The sequence below is a fragment of the Cyrtonyx montezumae genome, unplaced genomic scaffold (assembly GCF_038088225.1).
Source record: "Cyrtonyx montezumae isolate F1298 unplaced genomic scaffold, pur_monq_1.0 scaffold_38, whole genome shotgun sequence".
In the NCBI taxonomy this organism is placed as follows: Eukaryota; Metazoa; Chordata; class Aves; order Galliformes; family Odontophoridae; genus Cyrtonyx; species Cyrtonyx montezumae.
The window spans coordinates 1,186,310-1,211,139 of record NW_027072043.1 but is presented as its reverse complement, the minus strand read 5'-3'; the positions used below and the strand labels follow the sequence as shown (position 1 = coordinate 1,211,139).

At 48.5% G+C, this 24,830-nt stretch overlaps 1 protein-coding gene across 1 annotated transcript in view; it reads right to left on the bottom strand.

The window, feature by feature from the left end:
- The window catches only part of LOC136054532 (zinc finger protein 22-like), a 198,112-nt gene that overhangs the window by 58,505 nt on the left and 114,777 nt on the right, over nucleotides 1-24,830 (bottom strand). The gene's annotated exons all lie outside the window — the stretch shown is intronic.

Sequence of the window (24,830 nt, the reverse complement as noted above, 5' to 3'; positions counted from 1 at the left end):
TGGAGCCAGGGCAGAGTGAGGGGCCCAGTGACGGGGGTCCTCATCACATGCACAGAAAGAGGATGTGACCACAGCTTCCATCTCCCCTGTGCCTCGTAGGGTGAATGTGTCACCCAGTACATTCACCAGTACAGGTAAGGGCTGCCAGGCCTCATCTGTGAGCCTCCAACCCCTGCTGTCAGCACCAGCCAAAGAAGCGAGGAAGGCACCATGACACCTCCCAGCAGCCTGACAGAGCCAGAGCCAGAGCCTGGGGATCCTTGGTGTTCCTCTGCCCTCCTCGCAGCACTTCTCACCTTGCCCATCCCTCCCACCTTCCTGCAGGTCCTTCTGCTGGGAGCACCGCCCGCAGCAGGCAGTGGAAGCAGTGCCAGCACAGGACACCAGGTGCATCATGTGTATGGACCCCGTGGGGGACAGCATCTCCTACGGCACCATGGTGTGCCCATTTGCTGCCAACACACCTGGTTCCACCGGGCCTGCATCCTGGTAGAAGCCCTGGGAATCCCCATCCTGGAAATACGCATAGTAGTCAGTTTGGTGTCTTTCAGCCAGTTCCAAAGATGTGAGGACACAAGAGCTGTGCCTGCCCAGGTTCTGACCGCCCTGGCAGGCCTGGCCCTTTGCTGGATTAAACCAGGCCTCAGCATCATTGGAAGCTGGAACTGGGGATTGGGTGGAGGAGGAGGGATGCCATGGATTAGTTTTAGTCCTGGTGCAGTAGTGCTCATGACGTTCCCTCCCTTCTCTGTCAGGATACCAACGTGAGATGACAATGGTGCATATGCATCACTTCAAGAGAGGCATGGGCACTGCGATGTTAGTGAGTGCTGGCATTCTCAGAGCTGGGATCAGCTCTGCTGTATCAGCGTGTGACAGACCATAGGAGAGTCTCCACATATTTACCCCAGAATGAGAATACCTTTAATGAGCCCCAAAGACAGCGTGGGACCTGCTGTAACACTGCCCTGAACTTGGCCAGCCAGGTGATGTCAGAGTCCTCGAGGCCCTTCCTGGCAGTTGGATGCAACCTCCGTTCCAGACAGGGACAGTGGGCCCAGACTGAAAGCTGCTCCCCTCTGCAATGTCAGGTTGCAGAGTCCCAGAGCCAGCCCTGAAGATGCCACAGGAGCCGTCCAGGAGGATATAGCTGGCCCAGGAGTGAAGCCGCTCCTGGGTACCACGTCAGGCCCAGAACATCAACAGTCGGCCCCAGCGATGCCACTGGGCAGCTGAGTGTTGTCAGCAGAAAAAGAACGGACTCTGCCACTTTATGGAAGTGGTAGCAGTGACAGTTTATTGGAAAAAATACAACTCTTAAAGAATACGTAGCATACTCCTGATTGGTTGCAGGTGTGAATCACATGTAACGCCTCCATAATCGATTGGTCAGTAAGAGGTTAGTGTGAGGCAATCATGCACCTAAGTTTCTTCTCTGATTTGTTGGCAGCAGGCAGTTTCTTACCCCTCCTTAAATTGTAACTTTTTGCTCATCTGCTAGTACACCTCTTTTTCTGCTTATGCATCTCCCTTTTCTTTGTCAAGGACCGTGACTGACCAGAGTCTGTATCACGGGCACCACGGCCCGTAGGCCTTAGGCCTTAGCCTATCCTCACATAATCATGTCCTCCACTAGCCAAGTACATCTCTATAGTGTGCTGCACCCACATGCCCACCCAGCTACTTCACGCCATTCTTCAGGGTTAAATAGTAATGGTGTTTGAATGCACTTTTTGTGCTCTTGTGCCCACTGGACTAAGGCTTGCAAAGATTTTGCAGGCACCTCCTGCCCTCTCTTAGAGTAGATAGTTGATAGGAGGCTGATAGCAGCATCCATTTCCATAACAGCTGCTTACCTACGGAGGCTCAAGTCGGCCGACACTCGGTTTCCAGGCTGCCAGGAACAAGTCTTTCCGGACTGCAATGAACATGCCCACCTCCACCCTCGCTGATCTGCCGGGTCCCAGTTCTTCACAGAGGTTTTGGACTTTCTGGACTGCAACAAACAAGTCCATAGCATGCAACGAACACGCCTTTGGTGCCCACAGACTGTGCAACGAACACGTCTGTTCCTGTTCGGGCGCCAATTGTGGCAGACAGCAAGCGGGTTATCACTCCACTGATGCAGTTGTTGGTGATCCTCTGTTTATTTATAATAGCAGCTTATATTGTTACCATTCTAGATTACAGCATTCACTAAAAATAGCCTGCGCAGTTCATATATCCTATTAATAATAACTGTGTGTTTTGAGCACGTGGATAACGACAGCATCTGATTTGATCACAGTATACAATCATGCACCTGTTATGTTTGTTCCAGTTGTTTCATCTAGTTGCTACTCTAGCTGAAGCATGCATCTTCTCCTTCTTTCTGGTAAATTCCTTTCTGCTGATTTACACAGTTAATGTTCTGTTCACGTCCTAATTTTCGAACAATAGCAACCTTTATATCCAAGATTGCTCACACCACTTCTCAACAATCCCATGCACTAGCCCACGGGTTAGCTCCAAGAAGGTCCCAGAAGAGACCGAAGTCAGCTCTCCTGGAGTCCAGGGTAGCAACCCTACTTTTTGGTTTGCTTCTTCCACTCAGTGTCTTGAATTCCACCATCTCGTGATCACTACATCCCAAAATCTGTCCCTAACCTTCACTTCCCTAACAAGCCCATCCTTATTAGGAAGAACAAGGTCCAGGAACACCGCACTCCTTTTTGGCTCCTCCACCACCTGTGTAAGGAAGTTATCTTCAACACATTGCAGGAACCATCTGAAGCACGTGAGCCTGGCCATGCTTCTTTCTCAACAAATATCTGGAGAACTGTAGTCCCCCATAAGAACCAGCACCTGAGATTGTGAGGCTACTTCCAGCTGCTTGTAGAAAGCCTCATCAACTTCCTCCTCCTGATCAAGAGGCCAATAATACTCCCCTGAGGAGAGCATACAGACCTATCAAGTTAGCCTGAAAGGGTTGCATAAAGATTACAGATAACATCTCCTGAAAGGGAGAGGTATATGAAGTTATCTTGGGTAGGTTTGTACAACTCTGAACATTCTGTGACAAAGAACAGGTGCAAAGTATAAAGATCTACCACATGAATACATGAACAAAATAATGAGTTTGGTGATCAGTAAAAAACCACAATGATTGTGTAACTAACAGATGTAATTAACTTAGAACAAAGGATTTGCTTCATGTAACTAAGCATCTAACATGATATAAATATCCGTGGTAACCTAATAAACTTCGCTACATGCCAGCAGAGCAGCAGCCCATCTGTTCATCAGGCATCCTTGTGAGCTGGTCTCCGTCACACCCCCACAACAGTGTCCCTCACACTAGCCTGCCCCATAATTCTCACCCACAAGCTTTCCACTGCTACATCATCCTCCCCAAGGAGGGCAGTGCTGCCACCAGCTCCAATTGGCTGGGCCGCAATGCGCATGTGTGGCCACTGGGATCTGGCTCAAGGCAGCATGGATCTCCCCTCCCAGTACAGTGGTGCTGATCTATAGTGCCAGCACGTGTAGGGCATGTGCGTGTAGGGTGAACTGTCTCGGAGGACAGGTGCTAGAAATAAGCCGTGCTTCTGCGTTTTGATCTTTTATTGGACATGCGTGTCAGCCGGGGGACCGCCCCTTGCAGGGCAGAGAAGCGCACTGAGCACTGCCAGCCCTCCTCTTCTTACAGCGCCGGGGCCTGCCGGCCGAGTGCTTCCCACCCCAGCCGCGAGCGGAGGGGCCAGGACTGCGGCCCTGCTCTGAGGGGCCTGCCGCCTGGAGACCCGGCTCCTCGCTGGGCCGCTCCCGCTCTCTGGTGCTGGGTGTGGCAGGGAGCTCAGAGGCATCCTCGCCCAGGGCCCCACTGGATGTGCCCAGGTGCTCCTCCACGTTGGGACCTGCAGAGCTGCTGGAGGGTGGAAAGGTGGTGGGACCAGATGGGACTGAGGGGACATCCTCCTGCTCCTACTCCTGCTCCAGCTCCTGCTCCTGCTCCTGCTCCTACTCCTTCTTCTGCTCCTGGGCTGCGCTGGGCTCTCCAGGGCCATACTGCTCCTGGATGTTGTTGTGCTCTTGCAGGCCCAGCAGCCTCCGAGCTTTTGGGCTGCACCAGCTCTCGATGGCTGTGATGAGAGCGTTGATGAGTGGTGCAGGGATGGAGCTCAGGGTGTGATGGATCAGCTCGTTCCAGTGCAGCAGTCTGTCAGGGTGCTGCTCACTATCAGTGCCCTCCTTATTGTTCTTGCTCAAGGTCCGTCCCTTTCCACCCTTTTCCTCAGTTCTAAAGATTTAGTTTGACCCATTCCTGTCTCAGTAGCAGAAATGTAATGTTGCTGAACTTCAGTCTTTTTTGTTTCAGAGAGCACAGCAGATGCACCAAGTCCATGCTCTGCAGCCTTCCTATTTCTCCAGGGGGTGGGAACAATATTTCTTGATAATTTGTAAGTGCAGAGTGAGCGTCTGACATGTTTCTCAGCCAGGAGCCAGACAGTGTCTCTGGCAGTTTGGCACACAGTGATTTGTTCCATTACTGCTGGAAATCTCAACTCTTTGCTGCCTGAACTGTATGCTCAGCTTCCCAGATCCGAACTGGGTTGGCACTGACATTTGTGCTGTGGTATTTGTGACAAAGACTTTGCCAGAAATCCTAAAGAGAAGTTAGAATTAATGTACGCAGACAGGCTGGCGTTATTCATTTGCAGATCACATGTTTCCTGGGACTGGTGGGGCTGATGCCTTCTGGGCACAATTTGTTCTGACTTCAGGCCTTACTATTCTTCAGGAAGTAGACAGGGGGGCTGGGAAGTTGTTTTTCTTTTTGTTCTTATCCTGATAATTCAGGAGCTGAAATATTTCCCTTGACTCTTACATCCTTTCTGGAATGCTACAATCAGATGGAAGGTAACACGATCTTACTCTGGGAAAGTGCAGGGCTTATGCTTTCTTATTTATTTATTTTATTTAGCCAAGATCAATTATTCCACTTTCAGTGATTTGATTGAAAATTTAGCTTCTTTTCCCTGTTCCTGTCTATTTCTGTTCTCCTTTCCTTCATATGCAGCTTAAACCTGGCATTTTGCAGGTAACACCCCTCTCCTTTCATCCTTGTGTGGCCCCCTGTGACTTTGCCAGTTTGTCACAGATGGATCCAAATAAAATGTGATCCAAAGCGATAGAGAAGCAAGATTATACTTATTGATATACAACGCATATTCTGTAGTGCTTTAACAGTGTCTTTACAAGATTGGATTACACACACAATGACAGGAAACCCTCCCATTGACTCATGAGGCTCAGAGTGGTCCCCATTTCTGTCTCAACTCCTGAACCCAGAGAAATAAGGAGCCTTGGTGGACCTGGATCCACTTCTAGTCCCAGACTTCTTTCCGGCTTTGTGTGTAAAGAATCATTTGAGCACAGTCTAAGATATAACCTTAGAGAAGATCACAAAGCTCCAAACTAAGCTTGAGCTTCTTACAGCAGATCTGTATGTGCAAGGTGTCTGGACAAAAGGGGGAGAAGGATCTCTGCTAAGGTGTGATCTCGACTTGCTCTTTGTACTGGGGTAAGATGACTGTCTCCTTGTCATGATTTGACTTTAGTCCCATGGTAAGTCAGCCCACAGCAGCTGTCAGTTTTTTCTGCCCCCCTCTCTTGTTCCCCCCAAGTTTGAGACACCTCTGTGATGGTTACTGTCTTTCAGCCAGAGTACTATGAGTGCTGTTGCTCAATGCCTTCCTGTGCAAGTTGTGGTGGACCATCCTCCAGGCAGTGCTGTGCAGATGGTCTAGGGTGGGCAGGGTTGGGACAGGGACTGCTGCATTCAGTCACAGCTCTGCTGACATTTCCCTTGTCCTTGCAGGCACCAGTTCAACTTCTGCCTTCCACCCGTGATCATCCCAGCCTGCAAGAGAGCAGCAATGGCCCCAGAACATCCATCTCAGGTAGGTGCTGGGAAAAGCAGGCAGGAGAGGCCAAGGGTTGAGGGATGTGAATGCAGGGGGAGTGGGAGGTGCCCTCAAGCAGCATATGTGTGTGCTGGCGATAGAGAAGTGGCTGGGACTGGAGTTTCTCTCTGCTGTGAGCTGCTTCCCTGGGCCTTGTCTGTTCACAGCAAGGAGCTCTTTTGCTTGCAGGAGCCTGTGAGTTTTGAGGAGGTGGCCGTGTATTTCAGCAGGGAGGAGTGGGTGCTGTTGGACCCTGCACAGCGAGCACTCTACCGGGACGTGATGCTGGAGACGTACGAGTGTGTGGCCTCTCTGGGTGAGGACTTTGCTGCCTTTCCTCCTCATTTACGCACCTTTGGCTGTGTAGAATGTGTCTCTGCAAGCAGGGCCCAAAATAATCAGCAGGCAGTTCCTTCTTTACAAACTCCACAGTAACAGAAACAAAAGAAACACAGAGTCGTGTGAGTTTCATAAGGGCGTAGCATGCTCAGCACTCTGAAAAAAGAGTGAAAAAATGGAGTCAGTGCTGGCCAGCAGGCATCAGCCAGGAGGGGAAGGACCATCACCCCCCCTTATTGCACTCTACCACTTCTTGAAGTGTGGTTGTGTTGAGGAGGGTGTCGGCCTCTTCTCCCTGATGACTAATGACAGGACGAGAGGGAATGGCCAGATGTTGCCCTGGGGAAGATTTAGATTAGATTTGAGGAATTTTTTTTTTCTCTGAAAGAGTGACCAGGCACTGGAATGGCCTGCATAGGGAGGTGGTTGAGGCACCATCCCTAGCGCTGTTCAAGATGCGTTTAGATGAGGTGATAAGGGATTTGATTTAGTAGCTTAGTGGGTAGGGATGGTGATAGGAGTATGGTTAGACTAGATGACCTTCTGTGTCTTTTCCAAACTAATGTATCTATGAATGACCCTGCAGTCAGCTCCTTTTCTTTTAAAGAAAATGTCTTTGCATGTTTTCAGAGATGTAAAAGCAATCTTTGCTCCAAAGGAAGCTGCTGTGTTTTGGCCCAGTGTCATTCAGGCCCTAATTTTTTTCACAGAGGGGAGGGACATTGTGCAAAGTTGCTGGACAAGCAGCTGTGCCAGAATGATGGAAAAGCTCTCATTTCTACTATTTATATTGTTGCAGCTCCACTTCCAACCCCCAAACCCATGGTGATCTCTCTGCTTGAAGAAAAAGAAGAGCCCTGGATCCCAGATGTGGGTAGCCATGAGGCCGTGGCAGGAGATGTCAGCACAGGTGAGGTGGTGGAGAAAAGGAGGAAGATGAAGCCATAAAAGAGATCTCTGAGGGAAGAGTACTGGGGGTACTGTGTGCTATTTCTGGATTTTCTTTGTCATCCAGCAGGTGCTGGGATAAGAAAACTATGGAAGGGTCTGCAGGAAGGTGTTGTGGTCAAAAGACAGTGTGGTAGCATCTACATGGAAGAAATCAGAAGGAATGTGCAAGTGGACCAGGAGCAAGGTCAAGAAGAGCTCATGAAGACACAAGAGGGAAAGCATCTGTTAAAGGCATCAAGGAACCCACTAGACATCAGTACAGTTCAAAGTCTGCTTGAAGACCCCAGGAGTAAGGATATGTGCCGGAGGAAAAAGCAGAATCCATGCCCTGAGTGTGAGAACAGCTTTAAAATAGATTCCAAAGTCATTAAGCACCAGTGCATACACTCAACAAAGAGCCTGTACAAGTGCTCTGAGTGTGGGAAGACGTTCAAATGGAGATACTGTCTCATTGATCACCAGCGCATCCACACAGGAGAGAGACCATATCAGTGCTCTGAGTGTGGGAAGAGCTTCATGTGGAGATCCCACTTCACCTGCCACCAGCGCAGCCACACAGGTGAGAAACCATATAAGTGTCATGAGTGTGGGAAGAGCTTCAAAAGTAGTTCTGAATTGAAGGTGCACCAGCGCAGCCACACAGTAGAGAGACCATATAAGTGCTCTGAGTGTCTGAAGAGCTTCAAAAGCAGTTCTAAATTGAAGGTGCACCAGCGCAGCCACACAGGAGAGAGACCATATAAGTGCTCTGAGTGTGGGAAGAGCTTCAAAAGCAGTTCTGAATTGAAGGTGCACCAGCGCAGCCACACAGGAGAGAGACCTTATAAGTGCTCTGAGTGTGGGAAGAGCTTCAAAAGCAGTTCTGAATTGAAGGAGCACCAGCGCAGCCACACAGGAGAGAGACCCTATAAATGCTCTGAGTGTGGGAAGAGCTTCAAAAGCAGTTCTAAATTGAAGGTGCACCAGCGCAGCCACACAGGAGAGAGACCTTATAAATGCTCTGAGTGTGGGAAGAGCTTCAAAAGCAGTTCTGAATTGAAGATGCACCAGCGCAGCCACACAGGAGAGAGACCATATAAGTGCTCTGAGTGTGGGAAGAGCTTCAAAAGCAGTTCTGAATTGAAAGTGCACCAGCGCAGCCACACAGGAGAGAGACCATATAAGTGCTCTGAGTGTGGGAGGAGCTTCAGATGTAGATCCCATCTCTTCAAGCACCAGCGCATCCATGCAGCATAGAAACCATTTAAGTGCTCTGAGTGTGGGAAGAGCTTCAGATGGAGTTCTAGCTTCGCTTTCCACCAACGGATCCACACAGGAGGAAAACCATTCAATTGCCCTAAGCGTGGGAAGAGCTTCAGTAGCTGTTCTGAACTGAAGGTACACCAGCACAAGCACACAGGAGCGGGACACTACAAGTGCTCTGAGGGTGAGGAGAGTTTTAGAAGTAGTTCTGATCTCAAAGCCCACAAGCACATCCACACTGCTGACAGACTGTAGAAGCAACCCCAGAATATGAGAACCTTCAGTAGTAGTTGCAGCCACATTTCCTACCAGCACATGTACAATGCAGACAGAGCCTGCAATGCCCCAGACATGGAATAGCTTCAACCGGAGCCACAGCCTGGTTACCCACTGTGGCTGTGTGTGGTGCTGAACCACACAATTTTCTTGTCCCAGGTGCGGGATGAGCTCCAACCACTGCTCCAACCTGATCAGCTAGAATGGGATCCACTCAGGGCAGGGACCACAGAATTGCCAGCACTGCAGGAAGAGCTTCATCCAGAGCTCTGTCCACATTGAATGTTGCCCAGTGCTTATGAATGGAGTTGGGAATGTAGTTCTTCTCTTCTGAGACAGGTACACCCAGGACTATCAGTGATCCATGCAGCTAGATCATTGACTCCCTATACACTACATAATGTTATGATGTGGAATATCAATAATAGAACAAATTAAATGTATAATGATTAAACTGCGACACCACTGTCTCTGGGACTGGAGCCAACAAGAATTCCAAATATTGCCTGGGGGGAAAATGAATTATTCCCTGTAATATTATAAACAGAAGCTGGAGGGTATGGCAGGCGTGCACTACCTGTGCTGTTGGTCCTTTCTCCAGGTACTGCTGCTTCCCCCCTATGCCATGTGGAGCATCAACATCAGCAGTTTTGGTGCTGGATCCAGGGCTGCTGATTCCCTCACCCCCTTTAATTTCTCTTTTACCTTTTCATCAGCACTGGCAAGGCTGGAAGGCCTCAGTCAAAAAACAGGATATTTGTTCTCTTGGCTACAGCAGTTATGTGTACAGCCAAGGCTCAGAAGGGCACACGTTGTCCTTGTGTCAATAGGGCCTCCTTGTAACACTGTAGGGAGGCTAGAAGGTGTAGTGTCATTGTCCCTCACAGAACACTACACACCCACTTCCCACTGGCCGTGAGAGAGCCTTGGGCAGTCTGCGAGGGACAGCACCACACTTCCAGAGGCTGCGGCTATGGCTTAACCCTTCTGTTCCATGAGACAAACCAAGGGTTTTCCTTAACATTCAAATCCCCTGCTGCAATGAGATTGCCAGTAAATGAGCACCTGAGTGACCGGAGTGGAGGAGCCCAGATCCACCCATTCTCTCTCTCTCTGTCAGTGCTGCTTCCAGGAGAGCATATATGCTCAGAGCCTGCGCAGGTTAACCCCCTCTGCTCCCTTGCTCTCTTTCTTCCAGCTCGCCAGAGTTTGAACAAGAGGAGGCTGCATTCCTTAACTCAAACGGTTGCAGGGAGGCGTGAGTTAATTCTCCTTTCCTCTGGTATCTTGTCATATAGTATCTCAAATAAAGGCTTAGTCACTGCCTTTATTTACTTTACACTGGTCATCATGGGGGACTTCTACCATACCTGCTCGGTACCGTGGGCAATTTCCCCCTCTGCCTCCCCTGTGTCCCCAGATCCCCCTAAGCAATAGGTTTGCAGCACTGGATGTTGAAGAGGTGATAAGGGGGGAAGTGCAGGAAGATTCCCGCAGGAAGTCACCAATGGCAAGGCAGTCAACTCCACGCATTGAGACTGCTACTACCAAGAAAGAAAGAAAGGTGGTCGTAGTGGGTGGCTCCCTTCTAAAGGGAACTGAGGGCCCCATTTGTAGACCAGACCCAAACCACAGGGAAGTGTGCTGTCTCCCTGGGCCTGGATCAGGGACATTGCTAGAAGACTCCCAGATTTGATACGCCCCACCGACTACTATCCATTACTCGTAGTTCAGGCAGACTGCAATGAAATATCTCAGAGAAGTCTGCGAACTATGAAAAGAGATTTCAGGGGTATAGGGCAATTACTTCAAGGGGTGGGAGCACAAGTGGTGTTTGCTTCCATACCTTCTGGGGCGGTGAAGGACAAAGAATGGGCTAGGAAGACACAGGTGATGAATAATTAGCTGAGAGGTTGGTGTAGAGACAGACATTTTGGGTTTTTTGACCATGGGGCAGTTTACTCGGCTCCTGGCCTGTTATCTGTTGATGGAATGCACCTGTCTCAAAGGGGGAAACAAATCCTAGCACAGGAGCTAGCTGGACTCATTGAGAGAGCTTTAAACTAGCTGTGACAGGGGAAGGGGATAAAACAGGGCTCTCCAGTAGAGAGCCTAAAGAGGCTGTGCTGGAGAAAGGGGTGAGGCAGATATCTCAGCTGAAGTGCATCTACACCAATGCACGCAGCATGGGCAATAAACAAGAAGAGCTTGAAGCCATTGCGAGGCAGGCTAACTATGACCTTGTGGCTATTACAGAAACATGGTGGGACCTCTCCCATGACTGGAATACTGCGATTGATGGCTACAAGCTCTTCAAAAGAGATAGACAGGGAAGAAAGGGTGGTGGCATAGCTCTCTATATCAAAGAGTGTTTTGATGTTGAAGAGCTTGAGGTTGGAAATAATACAGTAGAGTGTCTATGGATAAGGATCAGGGGGATGGTCTTTAGGAGTGACATCGTAGTGGGGGGTCTGTTATAGACCGTCTAGTCAGGATGAAGAAATAGACAAGGTGTTCTACAAACAACACGTAGATGTTACACGATGGCCAGCACTCGTTCTCATGGGGGACTTCAACTTCCCTGACATATGCTGGAAATTTAATACTGCGCAGAGGAAGCAGTCCATGAGATTTCTTGAATGTGTGGATGATTGCTTCCTGACACAGCTGGTGCAAGAGCCTACCAGGGGAGATGCCTTGCTAGACCTACTCTTCACTAACAGGGAAGGACTAGTAGCAGATGTGAAGGTTGGAGATTGTCTTGGCAAGAGTGACCATGAAATGGTGGAGTTTGCTATTCTTGGTGACGTCAAGAGGGTGACTAGCAAAACTGCTACCTTGGACTTCCGGAGGGCAGACTTTGACCTGTTCAGGACGCTTGCTGCAAGGGTCCCTTGGGACTCGCTCCTGAGGGGTAAAGGGGTCCAGGGAAGCTGGATGCTCCTCAAGATGGAAATCTTAAAGGCACAGGAGCAGGCTGTCCCGGAGTCCCGTAAGTCGAGCCGGAGGAGAAAAAGACCAGTGTGGATGAACCGGGAACTTTTGTTGAGACTCCGAGAGAAAAGAAGAGTCTATGTCCTCTGGAAGATGGGACAGGCTACTTGGGGAGATTACAGAGAACTTGCCAAGATTTGCAGGCAGAAAGTTAGAAATGCTAAAGCCCAGCTTGAACTTAGACTGGCTACTGCTGTAAAGGAGAATAGGAAACCCTTTTACAAATATATTAACAGCAAGAGAAAAACTAAATCACCCCCTGTGATCCAAGCAGAGACGGTCAGAGACCTGCTCCTCCATCTGAACTGCCACAAGTCCATGGGACCAGATGGGATCCACCCAAGGGTGCTGAGGGAGCTGGCAGAGGTGATTGCCAAGCCACTTTCTGCCATCTATCAGCATTTCTGGTTATCTGGAGAGGTCCCACAAGATTGGAGGCTTGCCGATGTGACTCCCATCTACAAGAAAGGCCGTAAGGAAGACCCGGGGAACTACAGGCCTGTCAGCCTGACCTCGGTATCAGGGAAAGTTATGGAGCAGATGATCTTGAGGGAGATCACACGACACGTGCATGGCAATAAAGGGATCAGACCCAGCCAGCACGGGTTGACCAAGGGCAGGTCGTGCTTGTCCAACCTCATCTCCGTCTATGACTGGGTGACCAGACAGGTAGATGAGGGAAAGGCTGTTGATGTAGTCTACCTGGACTTCAGCAAGGCCTTTGTCACGGTCTCCCACAGTATTTTCCTGAGGAAACTGGCAGCCCGTGGTGTGGACAGGTTCACTCTTCTCTGGCTGGAGGGCCGTGCCCAGAGGGTATTGGTTAATGGAGTTAAGTCCAGCTGGCGTCCTGTTACAAGTGGTGTCCCCCAAGGGTCAGTTTGGGGCCCGTCTTGTTTAATATCTTTATTGATGACCTAGATGAGGGAATTGAGTGTACCCTCAGTAAGTTTGCAGATGACACCAAGTTGGGAGAATGTGTCAAACTGCCTGAGGCCCTTCAGAGGGATTTGGATAGGCTGAATAGCTGTATTAGAAACAGTGTAGCCAGCAGGAGCAAGGAGGTGATCATCCCCCTGTACTCAGCTCTGGTACGGCCGCACCTCGAGTACTGTGTTCAGTTTTGGGCCCCTCACTACAAGAAGGACATTGAGGCCCTGGAGCGTGTTCAGAGAAGGGCAACAAAACTGGTGAGGGGTCTGGAGCACAAGTCTTATGAAGAGTGGCTGAGGGAGCTGGGATTGTTTAGTCTGGAGAAGAGGAGGCTCAGAGGAGATGTTATTGCACTCTACCACTTCCTGAAGAGGGGTTGTGGTGAGGAGGGGGGTGGGCCTCTTTTCCCTGATAAATAATGACAGGACGAGAGGGAATGGCCAGAAGTTGCGCCAAGGAAGATTTAGATTAGATTTGAGGAAAATTTTTTTTCTCTGAAAGAGTGGTCAGTAGCACTCCTCTGAACCCCTGTACGCTCTGCTCCAAAATCCAAGGGGTCGGCCTCGGGTCTCCCCAGAGGCTCTTTGCCACAGACTCCAAGTGGGACCTTTCTCTCCAGCAGCAGTGTAGAGGATGTTTTTTCACATCCTGTCCCAACCGTACTGGCCCCAGGGCCACAGCACGGGCTATCTCCTGCTTAATTTGCTCAAAGGCCAGCTGCTGTTCAGGACCCCATGCAAAATTATTCTTCTTTCGAGTCACTTGATAGAGGGGGCTGACTATGAGTCTGTAGTTTGGGATGTGCATCCTCCAAAAACCTATTACACCCAGAAAAGACTGTGTCTCTTTCTTGCTAGTGGGTGGTGACATACTGGTGATTTTGTCAATCACATCTCCTGGAATGTGACGACGTCCATCTTGCCATTTTACTCCCAGGAACTGAATTTCTTGGGCAGGTCCCTTCACTTTGTTCCGTTTAATAGCAAAACCAGCCCCCAGAAGAATTTGGATTATTCGCTCTCCTTTTTTAAAAACTTCCTCTGCTGTATCACCCCACACAACAGTGTCATCAATGTACTGGAGGTGCTCAGGTGCCCCACCCTGTTCCAGTGTGGTTTGAATCAGCCCATGGCAGATGGTTGGGCTGTGTTTCCACCCCTGGGGCAAACGGTTCCGGGTGTACTGAACGCCTCTCCAGGTGAAAGCAAACTGTGGTCTGCACTCCGTGGCCAAAGGAATAGAAAAGAATGCATTGGCAATGTCAATAGTGGCATACCACTTGGCTGCTTTTGACTCCAGTTCATATTGCAGCTCCAACATATCTGGCACAGCAGCACTCAGTGGGGGTGTGACTTCATTCAGGCCACGGTAATCTACCGTCAGCCTCCATTCTCCACTGGCTTTACGCACCGGCCATATGGGGCTGTTAAAAGGTGAGTGAGTCTTGCTGATCACTCCCTGGCTCTCTAGCTGACGGATCAAGTTATGAATGGGAAGCAAGGAATCCCTGTTGGTGCGGTACTGCCGTCTGTGCACTGTTTTTGTAGCAATTGGTACCTGCTGCTCTTTCACTTTCAGTACCCCCACAACAGACGGATCTTCTGACAGGCCAGGTAAAATAGGCAGCTGCTGAACATTGTCTGCATCTATAGCAGCTATTCCAAAGGCCGCCCACTAATTTCCTTTGGGATCCTTGAAATGTCCCCTTCTGAGATAGTCAATACCGAGTATGCATGGAGACCCCTGTCCAGTTACTATGGGATGCTTCTGCCAGGTTTTACCGGTGAGGCTTATTTCTGCCTCCAACACAGACAGTTCCTGAGAACCCCCAGTCACTCCAGAAATATGAATCAATTCTGTCCCTTTATAACTCGAAGGCATCAGAGTGCACTGTGCACCAGTGTCCACCAGTGCCTTATCTCTTTGTGGCTCTACCGTGCCAGGCCATCTAATCCACACAGTCCAATACACTCTATTATCCCTTTCCCTCCCCTGGCTGAGGGCAGGGCCCCTCTGTTGGTTACCTGCAGTGACCGGAGCAATTTCGTTGGTGGCTGATCTCTGCTGTAGTTCTCTCACCCGTGCTCGCAGTGCAGGAGTGGGTTTTTTATGCCACTTCCTCATGTCCTCTCCGTTTTCTCGTAAGAAGCTCCACATGGCCACACGTGACATGATGTTACTGCTGTCATTTGCTCGAGCAGAGAGGCGGTTGCCTTTGGTGGCCGAGACTTTCATCAGTTTGATCAATTGCTTCATCAGGTTCTTTGGGTCATGCTCATCTTCATCAGGTGTTTCCAATACTGACACAGGTTCATCTCTATTTTTCAGTAATGACAGTTCCTCCAGTATAGTTTTCTTTATCTCACCTACTTCTGCTACTATAGCTGCAATGGAAGCACGTGATGGTGGAAACTGTTGTTCAAAGTTTTGGAGTGTAATAATCAATTCATAAACTGGGAGTCTTCTGTCTTGACCCTCGAATCTATGGAACATTGCTACCAGTGTACTTGCGTACCTCTCTGGTGCTGTTTTTGAGAGCTTGCGATATACATCAGGTGTACACCTTTCTCTATGAGGATCATGGTCCTGGTGTGGATTGTTAGGGACGAAACTGGGATCATACAGCATCTCTACTACGGCTGTTTCTCTCAAAAATTGGATGCCTTTCTCCACGGTGTTCCATCTTTCCACCTTAGGCTCCAGATCATCTTTGTAAGGATATCTCTCCTTTACAGCCACTAGTACTCGTTCCCAGAGGGTAGCGACTCCATTCAGACATCTGCCAATTCCTCTGTCGATAGCTGGGTCTCGGGCAATGCTTGCCAGTTGGCGGGCTTCGCTGCCATCTAGGGACACGCTGCTGGCACCGCTGTCCCAACACCGCAGCAAGCAGGTGACAATAGATTCACCCGAGCGCCGTACAAACTCCTTTCTTGAACCTTGGATTTCAGTCATCTTTAGGGGCCGACGAGTAGTGGTAACAGTGACTCCATCATCATCGCTGTCTTTTTCATGTCTCTCGCTTTTCTTAGTGGCATTTCTAGGTGGTGGTGGTGGTGCTGCTGAGGAGGGACCCTCGCCTGGATCTTCCTTTTCTTTCTCTGCTTCTTTTTCTTTCCGTTCTAGGCGCGAGGATGGCCGTGTCCATTTCTGGCCTTCCACAAGGGCAACCGACACTGATACTGGTGCTTCCTGTGATTGGTCAGGTCTAACTTCGAGGTTTTCATTTTTGCTTTGGACCTCGGTTTGGAAACCATTTCTCTCCAGAATATCAATTATAGCTCGATAAGCACAAGCCAGAACCCAAACAATACATTCCTTCTCAGATCGTCCTGAGTCACATGACTCCTTCCCTAAACACTCACTGAATTTCTCAGGATCTCACAGGTGCTCAAGATCAAAATTGCATAACACCGGGGGTCCCCACGCTTCTAATTTCTTTCCTAATTTTTTCCACCTTCCCTGCCATTCAACACTCTCTGGTTTTGAGGAACGCTCCCTCCACATGATGTAAATTACTGTTGCCAAGAGTGCATTCAGAAAAACAGATAACACAACTGCCACAACTGCCAGGCTGACATCCTGAATATAGGTAAAGACCTGAAAAGAGTAACTGGAAACCAATCCAAATGCCGCATAATCTGTCACGTTAGCCAGGGTGTCTAGGCAGGAGGTATTTAACCCCCTCAGCACACTCAAGTAGTTGTATACATACATTACTCCGGTGCTGAACATGAGGAGCTTAAAAAGACGCCAGCATGCTTTAACGTACATGAAAAACCTTAGTCCACTTAGCACCAGATTTACAATGGAGTACAAATACTTCACTGCCCACATTCTCCACCAATAATTGTCACGGTGTTACCCGTGACAGTGACCCAAGGGAAACCGAGAAGGGAGAGAGGAGAGAAAAAGAAATTGCATCAGTGGCCACGCGGCCGCCCGAGCAGAGTCGCGCTCCGGGAGGGGGAGGGGGAAACAGCGGGAAGAGATGGGTCTACAAGAAAACAATGGCACGATCTGAGAAGGAACGGTAACTTTACTAAATATAATAAAATTGAACAATTGAGAGAGAGATAAAAATTTCCAAACCAAAAGCTGTGAACTTACGTTAAGGAGAAAAAATTGCAGGAGAATCACACGTGCTGAACCTCCATGGCAGCCCAGAGGAACGCGCCCAGGCAGAGCGCCGCCTGGTATCCGGTGCGGAGCTCTGCCCCTCTGCTGCTCCCACAACATTAACTTCTCAACTGCTGCATGATGCTCTGATGTGTAATACCGGCATCAAAACCACAAAACCACAACAAATACAAAGTGATCCGCCTGTGAACAGGACTTATAATCTTCAGATAGTTCATTATATGGTGGGGCCTCTTTAGCACGTGATACCTCCTCTGCTGGCATTGTTCCAAACTTTTTACCTTCAGGCCAGTCCATGATCATTTCTAGGATTCCTGGATAACTGAGGTTCCCCATCCGAGCTCACTGTGTAATCACAGCAATCCACTTACCCCAGGTGGCATCAGTAGCATGATGGGTAGAGGGAACCTTACCCTTAAATATACAGTTGAGCACTGGCAGTCGAGGTGCCGGAAGGAGCTGCGTTTCAGTACTGATTACTTCAGAAGGAGCTCGAACCCCCTCATATGCAGCTAACCCCCTGTACTCTCAATTCCAAAATCCAAGGGGTTGGCCTCTGGTCTCTCCAGAGGCTCTTTGCCACAAACTCCTGTACAACTGTATGACAATGGAACATACATTCTCCAAAAGCCCATTACACCCAAAAAAAAACCTTGGGTCTCTGTCTAACTAGTGAGTGAAGACATGGCAGAGATCCTACCTAGAAACTGGATTTCCTGTGCAGGTCCTTTCACTTTGTTTCACTTTATAGCAAAGGCAGCTCGCAGGAGGATCTGGATTATTCTCTCTCCTTTCTCGAATACTTCCCCTGCTGTATTTCCCCACACAATGATATCATCAATGTATTTTAAGTGCTCAAGAGCACCACCCTGTTCACATTCGGTTTGGATCAACCCATGGCAAATGACTGGGCTGTGCTTCCCCCCCTGGGGAAATGGTTCTGGGTGCACTGAATGCTCCTCCAGGTGAAAGCAAATTTTGGCCTACATTCTGCGGCCAAAGGAACTGAAAAAACATTGGCAATGTCAATAGTGGCATACCACTTGGCTGCTTTTGACTCCAGTTCATAGTGGAGTTGTAGCATATCTGGCACAGCAGCACTCAGTGAGGGTGTGACTTCATTCAGGTCATGGTAATATATTGTCAGCCTCCATTCTCCACTGGCTTTAGGCACCGGCCATATGGGGCTGTTAAAAGATGAATGTGTTTTGCTGATCACTCCCTGGCTCTCTAGCTGATGCATTAGCTCATGAATGGGGAGTTTGGAATCCCTGTTTGTGTGATATTGCCATCTGTGCTTCGTTTTACTAGCAATCTGTGCCAGTTGCTCCTCCACTTGTAGCAACCCCACAACAGACGGATATTCCAACAGGCCAGGCAAAACAGACAGCTGCTTAATGTTGTCTATGTCCACAGCAGCTATTCCAAAAGCCCATCAATACCCCTTGGGATCCAAAAGATAACCTCTTCTGTGGTAGTCAGTGCCAAGTATACATGGAGCCCTTATTCCAGTCACAACAGGATGTTTCTGCCAGTCTTTACCAGTGAGGCTTATTTCATCCTCCAACATGGTCAACTCCTGTGAACCTCCAGTCATCAAAAAATACAGATTAATTTTGTCCCTTGGAGACTCAATGTCATTAGAGTGCGCTGTACACCAGTGTCTACCAGTGCCATATACTTTTGTGGTTCTGATGTGCCAGGCCATCGAATCCACACAGACCAATACATGTTATTATCTCTTTCCCCTACCTGGCTAGTGACAGGGGCTATTGTGACTAGTAGGCACCTCGCTCAATTCTGAAGGATTACACTTCAGACCAAGGAACTCTCACTCAGATTGGAGACCATCTTGTTGAGACTGAGGGCATTTGAGTTTGGATTGGAGGGTGTCTCGCTCCGTTTGTAGACTGCCTAAATTGGACTGGAGACTCTGTTTGTAGGCTCAAAGACTCTCTCAAAGACAGCTAGCGAGCGGGCACCCACTGATGGGTTGGTCCAAAAGGATAGGGAGTGTCCTGTGACACACAAACTGTTTTCATCTTTCCCTCTGAGTGGAAAAATGTAAAAATACAAAGCAACAAAAAGTCCCCAGCGGTATGCAGTTCTCCTCTTCTGAGACAGGTATGCCTAGAAGTATTGATGATCCACAGAGCTGAAGCATTATTTCTTTTACTCCCAATGCACTAAATGATGTTATCATGTGGAATGCCAATACAAAAAATCATAAAACCATGACAAGAGTTCATCCTCATCCCTTTGCCTCCCACTCTTTAGATATTTATAGACATGGATCAGATCCCCTCTGAGTCTTCTTTCCTCAAGGCTGAAGAGACCCAGGTCTCTTAGCCTCTCCTCCTCCATAAGGGAGGTGTTCCACATCCTTTATCATCTTTGTAGCCCTCCGCTGAACTCTTTTGAGGAAATCCCTGTCTTTTTTATAACCAGGAGCCCAGAACTGGACACCATATTCCAGGTTTGATGACTATACACCAGGGCAGGTTAGAGGGAGAGGATCACCTCCCTCGACCTGCTGCCAACGTTCTTCTGAATGCACCCCAGGATCCCACTGGCATTCTTGGCCACCAGGGCACACTTCTGTCTCATGGCCAGACTTTATCTACCAGAATGCCCAAGTCCCTCTCCTCAGAGCTCCTCTCCAGCAGCTCATCCCCCAACCTGTACTGCTGCATGCAATTATTCTCCCTAGGTGCAAGACTCTACACTTGCTTTTGTTAATCCTCATCTGGTTCCTTTCTGCCCAACTCTCCACCATGTCCAGGTCTCGCTGAATGGTGGCACAGCCTTCTGATGTGTCAGCCATTCCTCCCAGCTTTGTATTGTCAGCAAACATGCTGAAGGTGGACTCTATCCCCTCATCAAGGTCATTGATGAAGATGTTGAACAGAGCCAGGTCCAGTACCAACCCCAGAGAAACACCACAAAGGACAGGCCTTCAGCTGGGCTCTGCACCACCAATCACAGCCCTCTGACCTATGCCAGTCAGCCAGTTCTTCGCCCACCTCACTGTCTACTCATCTTTTTTATACTTGCCCATCTTTTCTATCACGATGCTTATGATGCCATATGGTACGAAATATCCCTTTGTCCGGTTGAGCTCAGTTGTCCTCCCAGCTCCTTCAGCCCCATGAATGGCAGGACAGCCCACAAAGCTGAAGAACTAAAATGACACTGCTCAGCAACAGCAAAAACTTCAAGCCGATACGACACTCTTTTCTCCTCAAGTCAAAACATCTCAGCTGAAACCAGGGCAATATCCACCCCTTATTCTGTATCATTTGCATCATGCTCAGGTGCCATACTTATCCATACGTTCTAGTTAAATACCGTCATCTTCTTGTTTTGTTTTTGTGTTAATAAATATAACCAGATATCATTTTTAAAGTCTATGGGCCATCCCTCCAAATGGATGAAGTTCACTTAGTCCATGACGTTGGTCTCCATCTGTCATAGCAGTCTTTCAGGGCAGGTAGAATGATGTGTGCTGTTGGACTGCTGCATGCTGAATCTAACTCGGGTTTCATGAGAATTTCTTCTTTAACCCTGGTAATTCTTACTGCAATACCATTAATAAGGCACGTAGCAATCATAGAAACCATCATATGCAGTATTATATAGCAACTAAGAGAAAATTGAAAGTAGAGACCTAGAAAAGCCACAGCAAAGGGAGATCTGATTTCCTGCCCTCTGATGGAGTGGCAGTGAATCCCTATATGTCCTTCTCTGTACTATGTAAACTTTGATTCCTTCTGAAAGATCCAGTGTGTTGTGGGATAGTGCAGCAAACCTGGAGGTGCCACATCTGGAGGTGCCACATCTGGAGGTGTCTGAGTTAATACAGGATGGCAATATTCAAACAGCTAAATGCTCATGGGTGCTCTTTGGGCATATTTCACCTACTCTGCAGTGTCCCTTTGTCCACAAGAGTTTTCTCAGGGCAATTCTCAATTGCCTATTCCTCATACTATAAATGACAGGGATCAACACAGGGCTCACAACAGTGTAAAACAGGGCAAGGTATTTGTCAGTGTCTGCAGAGTCCCTTGACTGGTGTTTTAAGTACGTGACTGAGGCAGAGCAAGAAAAGAGGGTCAGCACCATGAGGTGTGAGGAGCAGGTGGAGCATGGTTTGTGTCTGCCCGGAAGGGACTGTATCTTCAGAACTGTCCCCATAATTATAACGTAGGAAACAACAGTCATGGAAAAGGGAAGGACAGTGAATAGCAGGATGATAGTGTGCAGGGTCACGTGGTTCCAGAAAGTGTCTTCACAGGCCAGTTTCAACAGAGGGATTACATCGCAGATAAAATGATGAATGTCATGGGATGCACAGCAGGGCAAGATGAACACTTGATAGGTCTGGCCTACTTGTTCTGGTACGACAGCCATCCATGACCCTACTGCCAGTCTGATGCACAACCCCCCATTCATGACAAGGCTGTAGCGCAGGGGGTCACATAAGGCTACACAGCGGTCATTGGCCATGGCAGCCAGGAGGAGGCACTTAGTGCTTCCCAGCATAACTAGGAAATACAGCTGGGCAGCACAACCAAAGAAGGAGATCCTGACATCTCCTGTCAAGAAACCCACTAGCATTTTGGGGAGAGTAGCTGACGTGTAGCAGATCTCCAAGAAGGACAGTTTTCTCAGGAAGAAATACATGGGGCGGTGGAGGCTGGAATCCATCACTGTAATGAGCACAATCAGGCTGCTCCCAATGAGAACCGTGACATAAATGAACAGGAAGATAGTGAAGCACAAGGCTGGCAGTCCAGGGTGATCATGAAAATCCCAGAAGAAACCCAGGTCCAGTGGTGTGACTCTTCAGGATATTTCTTTGGGGTATTTTCTCTGCATAAAGAAATGCCATTAACACACTGTTAGAGAATGCCTATCCACCACCATGTAGACCTCCAGCACACTGACACGCTACAAACATCAGAGCAAACAGGACTTCAGTGTTAGGAAAGCTTGACCAAATCTGTATGCGTGTATGGAAATCTAACTTGGTGTGGCAGGTGGATTCCAGATGGTATTTGGGCCTACCTAGTTTTTCATTTACCAAACCAAAAACACAAAACAATCAAACCAAAACAAGCAATTCACTAACTGCATCCCACCAGCAGACTGATGCCAAGCCTGTCTTCAAGTAGGGAGTTAATTAGTTTTAATTATTTTTCTAATTTCATGGGGGATTGAGGTGGAGCTGCAATGATAGAAATAGGAGAAGTGAGAGCTTTTCCATTATCCTGTCACAGCTCCATGTCCAGCAACTTTGCACAATGTCTGTCCCCACAGTGAAACCACAATTATGGCCTGAATGACACTTTTTGGAGCTAAGAATGCTTTTTCATCTATGAAAATATGCAGGGCTATTTTCTTTTAAATTGCCTTTAGAACCATTTGGTTATTTTTTTACAATATATCATTGCCCAAAGTATGAAAATGTTTATGGCAATTGAGCAGAAAATCCTAACCTTTCAAGGAATACCCAGGGAGTCGCCTGTTTGCTGCAGCTGTTGGCACAGTGCAGAAGAGGAGCACAAGAGCTGATTGCAGGGACATGGTCCTTCCCCTCCTGAATGACGCCTGCTGGCCAGCACTGACTCCATGACTTTTATCAGTGTGCTGAGCACGCTGAGCCCTTCTGAAACTCATGCTTCTTTGTGTTTGTTTCTTTTGTTGCTGCTACTGTGGAATTAGTCAAGAAGGAACTGCATGATAATTACCCTGGGATCTGCTTGCAGAGGCACATTCTGCACAGCCAAAGGTGCCCAAAAGAGGAGGAAAGGCAGCAAAGACCTTACCCAGAGAGGCCACACACTTGTACATCTCCAGCATCACGTCCTGGTAGAGTGCTTGCTCTCCAGGGTCCAGCAGTGCCCTCTCCTCCCTGCTGAAATACACGGCCACCTCCACAAAGCTCACAGGCTCCTGCAAGCAAAGAGCTCCTTGCTGTGAACAGACAAGGCCCAGTGAAGCAGCTCACAGAGGAGAGAAACTCCAGTCCCAGCTGCTTCTCTGTCCCCAGCACACACATGCTGTCTGAGGGCACCTCCCTCTCCCCCTGCATTCACATCCCTCACCCTTTGGCCTCTCCTGCCTGCTTTTCCCTGCCCCTACCTGAGATGGATGTGTTGGGAGTCCATTACTGCTCTCCTGCAGGTTGGGATGATCATGGCTAGAGGCCAGAACTTGAACAAGAGCCTGGACAAGAGAAATGGCAGTTGTGAGCGAGCATAGCTGTAAATGAAAAAAAAAAGGGCGACGGCAGAGACTTCATTTGAAATACAGGCGCTGTAGATCAAGATACCATAGAAAGGGGAATTAACCCTCCTAGCAACTGTGTTCAAAAATGCAGCCACCTCTCTTTTGAATTCTGGTGGTCCAGAAGGAAGAGAGCAAGGGAGGGGAAGCCCAACCCACGCAGGATCATAGTATATCTGTGCTCCTGGAAGCACAGCTGGAAGCACCACCGAGAGGAAAAGAGAGAGGACGGGTGGATCTCGGCCCATGCACTCCAGTCACTCAGGTGCTCATTCAGTGCTGTGACCAGGCAATCCCGTTGCTGTCCACTCTTTCACAGCTTGAACCAACAACTGAGCAGGTGGGGCATAATCTCCTGCTGTTTCGGTGCCTCAAAATACAAAGCATAGTGGGTCACGTCTGCAATGCCCGCCACAATGTAGATTGTGAAGGCACTGATGGCCATTATTTGCAGTCTTTTTTTGTGATTCTGTTGGGACAGAATTTGAAGTTCCTTCAGGAGGCATATCATCTTCTTCTTAGACTTTAGACATGCCATTCCTTGTACATAAAACTTAGAACGAGTCTGGGCATAGGAGTGGATCCAGGAGCATGAAGGCTCCTTACCTCCATGGTTTGAGGAGCTGAGACAGAAATGGGCACCACTCTGATCCTTGTGACTCAATGGGAGGGATTCCTGTAGGTGTGTGTGTAACACTACCCACTCTGCAGTAAATAACCAAGTGTATCCAGACATCTGCAATCAAATTGAATAGCTGTTAAATCACTACAGCATATCTGTTTTCTATCATTGAGCATAGTCCTGATAATCTGCATATTAGTTGCTTCATATGGCATATTGTATTTTGGACCCATCTGTGACAAAATGGCAAAGTCATGAGAGGCCACACAAGGATGAAAGGAGAGAGGTGTTATTGCAAAATGCCAGGTTTGGAAGCTGCATATGAAGGAAAGAATAACAGAAATAGATGGGAACAGGGAACAGAAGCTAAAGCAGAGGAAAATCAATCTAAAGAATGGCATAAAAAAGACGGCAGCATGCCCCAAGCTAACTGCCAGACCTTCGGCAGTTTCACAGCTCATTCTCAGCTGATATCTGCTCCCAGGGGACAGGAGGAGCTGAAGGAGGGGGTGTCTGAAAAAATTCTGAGATCATTTTAGGAGACAGGATCTCAGGTAAAGAAAATGTCCTTGCACCTTTGGAGGAAAAGGATAAAAGTATTCTATTGTGACTCCAATGCTTCTCGTGAGGCAAAATCACTGAGGGCAAAAAGAGAAGAGTTCTATTATGTCCCTGGTGCAAAGATATTGGGGATTACAAGACTGTTTATCCAATAAAGCTGAAATGGAAAGTTTTAGAACAATCACTCGTGGATTTCTTTTGTTAAACCAGTATATTGGTTCTTAAAGTAATGCACTAATCCCTATTCCTAAGCAAACCAACCTATATCACCCTGGAGGAATTCAGTGTTCATCTGTTCCTTGAGGGAGCTGGCAGATTCAAGTACCTAGCACTGTGAGAAGGGACAATTGTCCAGCATAAGGTGTATTTAGATTAAAGTGTGTTTAGATTGTTGTGATTGGGTGCAGTTTGCACCAGCCCAGACAGATGTGGAACAAGAAACCAGCGAGTCATCCCCTGCCCTCCCCAACCTATTTTCACCCCTGTTCCTGGGTGGCTCTCAGAGCGCTCAGAGAGAGAAAGAGCGGAGGGAGAGATGC